A 10,062-nucleotide genomic window follows, 5' to 3' on the forward strand; every position below is an offset into this window, starting at 1 on the left:
CAATCTGTCATAAAGACAGGGATCATCAAACAGTGTGCTGCCTACCTGGCGCTCAAGTCCGGCACATCGCTGATCGGGTTGACAGATTACTGGGAGGGGCTGGTGAGGACCCAGCGGTCATGGTGCACATTGGCACAAATGACAAAGTTAGACGTAGGTGGAAGGTCCTTAAAGATGATTTCAGGGAATTAGGCTGAAAGCAAGGACCTCCAAGGTGGTATTCTCTGAAATACTACCGGTACCACGTGCCACGCCAGAGAGGCAACGGGAGATTAGGGAGATAAATAAGTGGCTCAAGAACTGGTGTAGGAAGGAGGGATTTGGGTTCCTGGAGAACTGGGCCGACTTCTCAGTTGGCTACAGACTCTACGCTAGGGACCGGCTGCACCTTAATGGGGAGGGTGTAGCTGTGCTGGGGGAGAAAATGGCTAGAAGGTTGGAGGAGTGTTTAAACTAGGGATTGGGGGGGGGGGGTATTCATTTTATAGGTGGGGAAGATAGTGCAGATAGTGACCTGGGCACAAATAAAGAAATTGGGGGTGGGGTTAGAACAGCCAATAAAGTAAGAAGGAATAGAGGTACAGAGAGATACATAAAATGCATGTACACTAATGCCAGAAGCCTCACCAACAAAATGGAGGAATTAGAATTAATTTTGTTGGAAAATAATTGACATGGTAGGAATATCTGATACGTGGCTGGACGAGAGCCATGACTGGGCAGTTAATTTACAGGGCTATAGTCTGTTCAGAAATGACCGTACAAACAAGCGAGGGGGGGGGGGTGTTTATATGTAAAATCATCCTTAAAACCTGTCTTGCGGGAGGATATATGTGAATCTAATGAAAATGTAGAGTCCCTGTGGGTGGAGATAAGGGGAGGGGGAAAAAATAATAAATTACTGATAGGGGTTTGTTATAAGTCTCCTCCAAAAATAATGGAAGTAGCGGAGAATATCCTCGTAAAGCAAATAGATGAACCAGCGACTCAAGGAGAAGTCATTATTATGGGAGACTTCAACTACCCTGAAATATGTTGGGGGACAGAAACATGAAGTTCAAGCAAAGGTAATAGGTTTTTGACAACTATGAGAGACAATTACCTTTCACAACTGGTTCAGGACCCAACAAGAAGGGGGGCACTGCTAGACCTAATATTAACCAATAGGCCAGACCGCATATCAAATATACGAGTTGGGGGTCACTTGGGTAATAGTGATCACAAAATAATACATTTTCATGTAACCTTTAATAAGATGTGTAGTAGAGGGGTTACAAGGACACTAAACTTCAGGAAGGCTAATTTCCAACGGTTGAGAGATGATCTTAGTGCAATAAACTGGGACGATATCCTGAGACATAAAGCTGCACAAAGCAAATGGGAGACATTTATTAACATCCTGAATAGTACCTGTGCACAATATATACCCTTTGGGAATAAACATGCTAGAAATAGGAGGAAACCACTATGGCTAAATAGAGCTGTAAGGGGCGCAATAAGTGACAAAAAAGAAAGCATTTAGAGAACTAAAGCAAGTAGGTGGTGATGAGGCATTAAATAAATATAGAAAATGAAATAAATTATGTAAAAAAACAAATCAAGGCAGCAAAGATTGAGGCAGAGAGAATCCTTGCCAGAGAAAGTAAAAATAACCCCAAAATATTCTTTAACTATATAAATAGTAAAAAACTAAAAAATAATAATGTTGGCCCCCTTAAAAATAGTCTGGGTGAAATGGTGGATGAGGATGAGGAAAAAGCCAATATGCTAAATGATTTTTTTTTCAACCGTATTTACACAAGAAAATCGCATGACAGAAAACATGATTAGTGATAACAAAAATTCTCCAGTAAATGTCACTTGCTTAACCCAGCAGGAAGTACGGCGGCGTCTAAAAATCACTAAAGTTGACAAATCCCCGGGCCCGGATGGGATACACCCGCGAGTACTGCAGGAATTAAGTAACGTCATAGACCATTATTTTTAATCTTTAAAGATTCAATAATAACAGGGTCTGTACCACACGACTGGCGTATAGCAAATGTGGTGCCAATATTCAAAAAGGGGACAAAAACTGAACTTGGAAATTTATAGGCCAGTAAGCTTAACCTTTACTGTGTGTAAAATCCTGGAGGGTTTCCTAAGAGATGCTATGATAGAGTATCTGAAGAAGAATAACCTCATGACCCAATATCAACATGGGTTTACGAGGGACCGTTCCTGTCAAACTAATCTGATCCGTTTTTATGAGGAGGCAAGTTCGGGACTGGACCAAGGAAATGCAATGGATGTTGTGTATATGGACTTTTCAAAAGCTTTTGATACAGTTCCACACAAAAGGTTGATACATAAAATGAGAACAATGGGGATAGGGGAAAATATATGTATGTGGGTTAAGAATTGGCTCAGTGATAGGAAACAAAGGGTGGTTATTAATGGAAAACACTCAGACTGGGTCTCAGTTAACAGTGGGGTACCACAGGGGTCAGTATTGGGCCCCCTTTTTAACATATTTATTAATGACCTTGTAGGGGGCATACAGAGTAATATTTCAATATTTGCAGATGACACTAAACTCTGCAGGGTAATCAATACAGAGGAGGACAATTTTATATTACAGGAGGATCTATGTAAACTAGAAGCTTGGGCTGATAAATGGCAAATGAGCTTTAATTGGGATAAATGTAATGTAATGCACTTGGGCAGAGGAAATAAAATGTATAATTATATGCTTAATTGTAAAACACTGGGCAAAACTGTAACTGAAAGACCTGGGTGTATTGGTGGATGACAAGCTCACGTTTAGTGGCCTGTGTCAGGCAGCTGCTGCAAAGGCAAATAAAATAATGGGATGCATTAAAAGAGGCATAGATGCGCATGAGGAGAACATAATTTTACCTCCTATACAAGTCACTAGTGCGACCACACTTAGAATACTGTGTACAGTTCTGGTCTCCAGTGTATAAGAAAGACATAGCTGAACTAGAGCGAGTGCAGAGAAGAGCGACCAAGGTTATTAAAGGACTGGGGAGTCTGCAATACCAAGACAGGTTATTACACTTGGGGTTATTTACTGTGGAAAAAAGAAGGCTTAGAGGTGATCTTATTACTATGTACAAGTATATGAGGGGACAGTACAAAGACCTTTCTACTGATCTTTTTACTCTGAGGCCTGAGACGGGGACAAGGGGGCATCTTCTACGTCTGGAGGAAAGAAGGTTTAATCATAATCACAGACGGGGATTCTTTACTGTAAGAGCAGTGAGACTATGGAACTCTCTGCCGCATGATGTTGTAACGAGTGATTCACTTAAATTTAAGAAGGGCATGGATGCCTTTCTTGAAAAGTATAATATTATAGGTTATAAATACTAGATTCCTTGATAGGGCGTTGATCCAGGGAACTAGTCTGATTGTCGTATGGAGTCGGGAAGGAATTTTTTTCCCCAATGTGGAGCTTAGTGTTTTCCACATGGTTTTTTTTTTGCCTTCCTCTGGATCAACATGTTAGGCTATGGGTTGAACTTGATGGACTTAGTCTTCCTTCAACCTTAAAAAAAAATTAAAAAAAATGATGTATTCATCTTGGATGTGGGGCTCCCCCATACCAAGATATGGAAGATGAAGGATTTTTATGTCTTGTGCAGCTGGGTGGGTTCACAAAACAGAGCCCCCGTGTGAGGTAAACAACATGGGTGTGTCCTAGTGTTTTGCCTCCTTACTAAATACCAGAATGTCCATGTTGGCTCATTCCAACCCAGGGACGTCAGATGCAAGCACTCCTCGCTGCGTGGAGGAATCGCACCTAATTTCCGGGGAGCCGCCCCCCCCTACAGAATCTGAGAAAATCACCTCGTGGCGCAGGTTTTGCTATTATTTACCCCTTTTATTTTAATAACTGTTTTATGCATATATGTAAATTGTCTCTTTTATAATATCTTGTATATCTTTTGTAAACACTGCCAACTTTCGGGAGTAAATTATTATTTACCAGCTTCGTTCTTCTTGTCCTATGTCGAGCAAACACGTTCCTCACCCGCTAATTCACGTTACCGAACGGGTACCCGATCCACCTGTTAAGAGATCGGTGGTGGCAGCATACGGTGTATTTATGTGATATTGTGGTTGAGGGTGGTGGGATTGAGGTATATATACGTTCCTGGACGGAACTGGTGGTATATATACGTCCTGTCACATCACGTGCCACAATAGTCGACATAAATGAGCAGCTGCGCCCTGTTGCTTATCCTCAGTCAATACCGTGTTTGATCTGCAGGATAAGGGGGCGCCAGAGGGCTGCAAGTCTGACTAAGTTTTCCTGACATCCTTTAAATGCAGTTTAGGGCCATCTCTGTTGCACTCTTACTCTCTATTAGCTGCAGTGTCCCATCTGCCTAATGCTGCCACAGATCTCATGGCTGCAGTATACAGATCTTCAGCAACTTTCTGACATTGTGTCAGTTAATCCAATGAGTGTTTGCAGTAACAGCAATGTCTGTTAGCTGGGTTTCTGCTGCTGCTCAGTTGTGGAGGAGAGCAGACAGATGTCAGTGTGGTGTTCGGAGGCTCCCAAGGCCCCTGCACATGACATCACGAGTGCCAGAGATCCAGCATGTGATCTTGTGGTCTTGGGTTCCAGTATACAGGTGGGACTTTGCAGCTATTTGGGGGGTGGGGGGGAGAAGGGCACAACACTGACATGTGCAGTGAAGGTGGTTAAAGATCATTGACGCTAGATGACTCATTTTGGTGCATTGACCCCATAGGCAAACTAGGAATGTCAAAGAACCAATCAAGAACAACCAAACAAAATTGTCAAATTATGCATAAATGGGAAATTAAAAAACCTATAATAAATACACGGTTAAGTAAGACACCCTAGAGACAGGCACTCACACCAATGTACATACAATAGTTAAAATCGAAAAATATAGAATAGATGTATACTACCAGGAGTAGTTCTAGAACCGCCCACCAGGGGTAGTTCTAGAAGCGCCCACCAGGAGCAGTATTAGAACCGCACACTAGAAGTTCTAGAACCGATCATGGCACCAGGGGTAGTTCTAGAACCGCCCTCCAAGGGTAGTTATAGAAGAGCACATCGGCATCAGGGGTAGTTCTAGTACTGCACACTAGGAGGACTTCTAGAACCACCCACCAAGGGTAGTTCTAAAAGCGCCCACCGGAAGTTCTAGAATCGTTCACGGCACTGGGGGTAGTTCTAGAACTGGACACTAGGAGTACTTCTAGAAGCGCCCACGAGGGGTAGTTCTAGAAGCGCCCACGAGGGGTAGTATTAGAACTGCACACTAGAAGTTCTAGAACCACTCACGGCACCAGGGGGTGGTTCTAGAAGCACCCACCAGGAGCAGTATTCGAACTGCACACTAGAAGTTCTAGAACCACTCACGGCACCCACCAGAGGTAGTTCTAGTAGCGCCTACAGACACCAGGGGTAGTTCTAGAAGTGCCCCCCAGGGGGGTAGTATTAGAACCGCACACTGCACCGGGGGTAGTTTTACAAGCGCCCATCGGCACCGGGGGTTGTTCTATAAACACCCACCAGGAGCAGTATTAGAACCGCACACTAGAAGTTCTAGAACTGCTCACGGCACTGCGGGTAGTTCTAGAACTGCACACTAGGAGTACTTCTAGAAGCGCCCATGAGGGGAAGTTCTAGAAATGCCCATGAGGGGTAATTCTAGAAGCGCCCACCAGGGGTAGTTCTAGAAGCACCCACCGGGTGTAGCTCTAGAAGCGCCCATCGGCACCGGGGGTAGTTCTAGAACTGTCCATCGGCACCGGGAATAGGTCTAGAACTGCACACTAAGAGTAGTTCTAGAAGCACCCACCAGGGGTAGTTCTAGAAGTGCCCACCGGTACCAGGGGTATTTCTAGAACTGCTCACTAGAGTACTTCTAGAACAACCTACCAGGAGCATTATTAGAACTGCACACTAGTAGAAGTTCTAGAACCACTCACAGCACCAGGGGTAGTTTCAGAACCACCCACCAGGGGTAGTTCTAGAACCGTCCACCGGCACCAGGTGTAGATCTAGAATCGCCCACCAGGGGTAGTTCTAGAAGCGCTCTCTATGGGTAGTTCTAGAACTGCATATTAACAGTAGTTCTAGAACTGCACATTAGAGGTAGTTCTAGAATCGCCCACCTGCACCAGGGGCAGTTCTAGAACTGCACACGAGGAGTACTTCTAGAAGCGCCCACAAGATGTAGTTCTAGAAGTGCCCACATGGAACAGTATTAGAACCGCACACTACACTGCGGGTAGTTCTAGAAGCGTCCGCCGGGGTTAGGTGTAGAAGCGCCCACCAGGGGTAGTTCTAGAAGCGCCCACCAGGGGTAGTTCTAGAAGCGCCCACCAGGGGTAGTTCTAGAAGCGCCCACCAGGGGTAGTTCTAGAAGCGTCCACCTGGAACAGTATTAGAACCGCACACTACACTGCGGTTAGTTCTAGAAGCGCCCACCAGGGGTAGTTCTATGACCGTCCACCAGCACCAGAGGTAGTTCTATGACCGCCCACCAAGGGTTTTTCTAGAAGCGCCCATCGGCACCAGTTGTTATGTTCTGCTACCAAAGCTAAGGAAAGAGAGGAGATCTGTCCCTACTATAAGACTCAGCTGAATCCCTACGATGTAACAGGGAACCTGATCCTGCGATCAGACCTGCTAAAGTCCTAATCTAGTCTGTACGGAGACCTATAGATTTGGGGAGGGAATCCCTACAAGTACTAAGGACTGGGAGGAATATGGGACACCTCCTAACAGAAATAGCAGCAGACAGACGAACAAACAAAATAGATAGAACCTAGAGGTCCGTAGACCAAGCAAACTAACAGAGTTAGATACAGAGCACAGGCTAGCTAGAAAGTAGATATACAATGAAGTCCAGCAAAGCCAGAAGGGCGGAGCAGGATTAAATAGGCCAACAAGGTCATGTGACCAGCAAAGGAAAAAAAACCTAACAGCAAGGTTCTAACAGTACCCCCCCTTCTAAGAGGATCCTCCGGATCCCCTAGGACCAGGCTTATCAGGAAATCTCCTGTGAAACGCTCTGATAAGTCTGGACGCGGAAACATCATCTGACCTCACCCAAGAGTTATCCTCGGGTCCGAAACCTTTCCAGGCCACAAGATACTGCAAACTACCTCTATACCGTCTAGAGTCAAGGATGCGAGAAATTTCATATTCCCCGTCCTCCACCACCGGAGGAACAGAGGCAGAGGCGTCACCATCCGACACAACAGCTTTTTTTAACAGAGAGACATGAAAGACCGGATTAATTCTCCAGGAGGTAGGAACCTCCAACCTAACAGCAGATTGGTTGACAACCTGAAGCACCTTAAAGGGCCCTACAAACTTGGGACCCAATTTCTTAGAAGGAATCCTCAACCGCAGATTCCTAGAGGACAACCAAACCATGTCACCAACAGCGAACAAAACCTCCTGTCGTTTCCTATCAAAGTAGTCTTTAGATTTTCTGTTGGCCTCCTGAAGATTACCACGCACATCCGTCCAAACTCTTTCCAAATCACCGGAAAAATTCTCCTCCTCAGGCACGGCAGATCCCAACTTGGAGAACGACCCAAACGACGGATGTCTCCCAGAACAACAAAAAAAAGGCGAACAACCAGCAGAAGAAGATGTATGATTGTTCAGAGCAAATTCGGCAAGTGGCAGAAACTCAGACCACCCCTCTTGATTGTCTGCCACAAAACAACGCAAGAACTGCTCAACATCCTGGTTTTTCCTTTCTGTCTGGCCATTAGATTCAGGATGATATCCGGACGAAAACGACAAATGAATTCCCAACCTGTCACAAAAGGCACGCCAAAAACGAGCCACGAACTGAGGACCCCTATCAGAAACAATGTCAGTAGGAACGCCATGAAGTCTGACAATTTCCTTGACAAAGGCCTTAGCGAGAGTTTTAGCGCAGGGCAGTTTGACGAAGGGAACCAAGTGACACATCTTGCTAAAACGGTCCACGACCACCCAGATGACAGTAAAACCCTCAGAGGGGGGAAGGTCAGTTATAAAGTCCATAGCCAAATGTGTCCAAGGAGCACTGGGGACCTCCAAAGGACAAAGCAACCCCGCAGCAGGAGTATGTGAGGACTTAGATCTAGCACATATAGTACATTGGCGCACCCACTTAATGACTTCCTTCTGCCATCCAGGCCACCAAAAACTGCGACCCACCAGTCTCTTGGTCTCAGAGATTCCGGGATGACCTGCCAACCGAGATTCGTGACACTCAACAAACAAATCTCTCCTAAAGGTCCCAGGCACAAACAACCTCCCATGAGGAGTGTTAGATGGGGCATTCTCCTGAGCTTTAAGAATCTCATCTTCCAAAACGGAGTCTAAAGCAGCTATCACAACACCTTCTTGTAAAATGTTTTCCTCTTTCTCAGCACCGACTATGGGAGAAAAACTGCGAGACAAGGCATCCGCCTTAACATTCTTAGTACCAGGGATGTAAGTAACGGAGAAATTAAACCGCGAGAAAAACAGTGCCCACCTAGCCTGACGGGCATTCAGGCGCTTGGCAGCGTCAAGATATATCAGATTTTTATGATCCGTAAGAACCTGAACGGGAAATTCCGCACCTTCCAAGAAGTGGCGCCAGTGTTCAAATGCGAGTTTAATAGCCAATAATTCCCGATTACCAATATCGTAATTCAATTCAGTCTCCGAAAATTTTTTTGAAAAAAATGCACAGGGATGTAATCCATCCCCGTTATCCTGAGACAATACTGCGCCAACCCCCACAGAGGAAGCATCAACCTCAACCAAAAACGGCCTAGTAACATCAGGCTGCATAAGGATGGGAGCAGAGGTGAACCTCTCCTTGAGATACACAAAAGCTTCAATGGCCTCAGAAGACCACTGAACCGCATCAGCACCTTTCCTGGTGAGATCAGTCAGAGGTTTGACAATACTAGAAAAATTTTTTATGAATTTTCTATAGTAATTGGCGAAACCCAAAAACCTCTGTATTGATTTCAAACCAATAGGCCTAGGCCATTCCTGCACAGCCTGAACCTTAACCGGATCCATCTCAAAACCTTTGCTGGAGATAATGTAGCCCAAAAAACTAATTCTCTGTACAGCGAACTCACATTTCTCCAGCTTAGCAAAAAGCGAATTGTCCATTAACTGTAATACCTCACGCACGCTCCGCCAATGAGACTCCAGATCTGGCGAATAAATCAAAATGTCATCCAAATACACAACCACATTTTTACCGATCAAAGGTCTAAGGATGTCATTAATCAGATTCTGAAAAAATGCAGGAGCATTAGTAAGACCAAAAGGCATAACCAGATTCTCAAAATGACCCACAGGAGTGTTAAAAGCAGTCTTCCATTCATCACCCTCCTTCATGCGCAACAGATTGTATGCCCCCTTAAGGTCAATTTTAGAGAACCACTTGGCCCCCAATAACTGGTTAAACAGATCAGGAATCAATGGCAGTGGGTAAGGATTGCGTACCGTAATTTTGTTAATCTCACGAAAATCCAGACAAGGACGTAAACCGCCGTCCTTTTTTTTTACAAAAAAAAATCCAACCGCCACAGGAGACTTAGAGGGCCTAATGTGACCGGCGGCCAAACTTGTCTGTATGTATTCCTCCAAAGCCTTCCTCTCAGGAATAGTAAGGTTAAATAAACGACTTTTAGGAAGAGTCGCTCCAGGGACAAATTCAATAGAACAATCATAGTCTCTATGGGGAGGCAAAACCTGCGATTCTTTCTCAGAAAAAACTCTCCAAAAATCCTGAATAGGAACAGGCAATTCTCCCCTATCCAAAGCTGCAATACGCCCGTTACAACACTTGTCATAACATTTATGGCTCCAGGATTTAATTTCACTGGTAGACCAATCCAGTACAGGATTGTGAAATTTTAACCAGGGCAAACCCAATATTACTGGAGAAGGCAAGTTATTCAACACTACCAAATCCAATTTCTCATGGTGAACACCATTAATAGTGAGAGGAAATTCACTGACCTTGAGAGTAATATTGTTCAAAGGGGAGC

The sequence above is a fragment of the Phyllobates terribilis genome, unplaced genomic scaffold (assembly GCF_046119375.1).
Source record: "Phyllobates terribilis strain yellow unplaced genomic scaffold, ASM4611937v1 Scaffold_310__1_contigs__length_2243716, whole genome shotgun sequence".
Lineage (NCBI taxonomy): Eukaryota > Metazoa > Chordata > Amphibia > Anura > Dendrobatidae > Phyllobates > Phyllobates terribilis.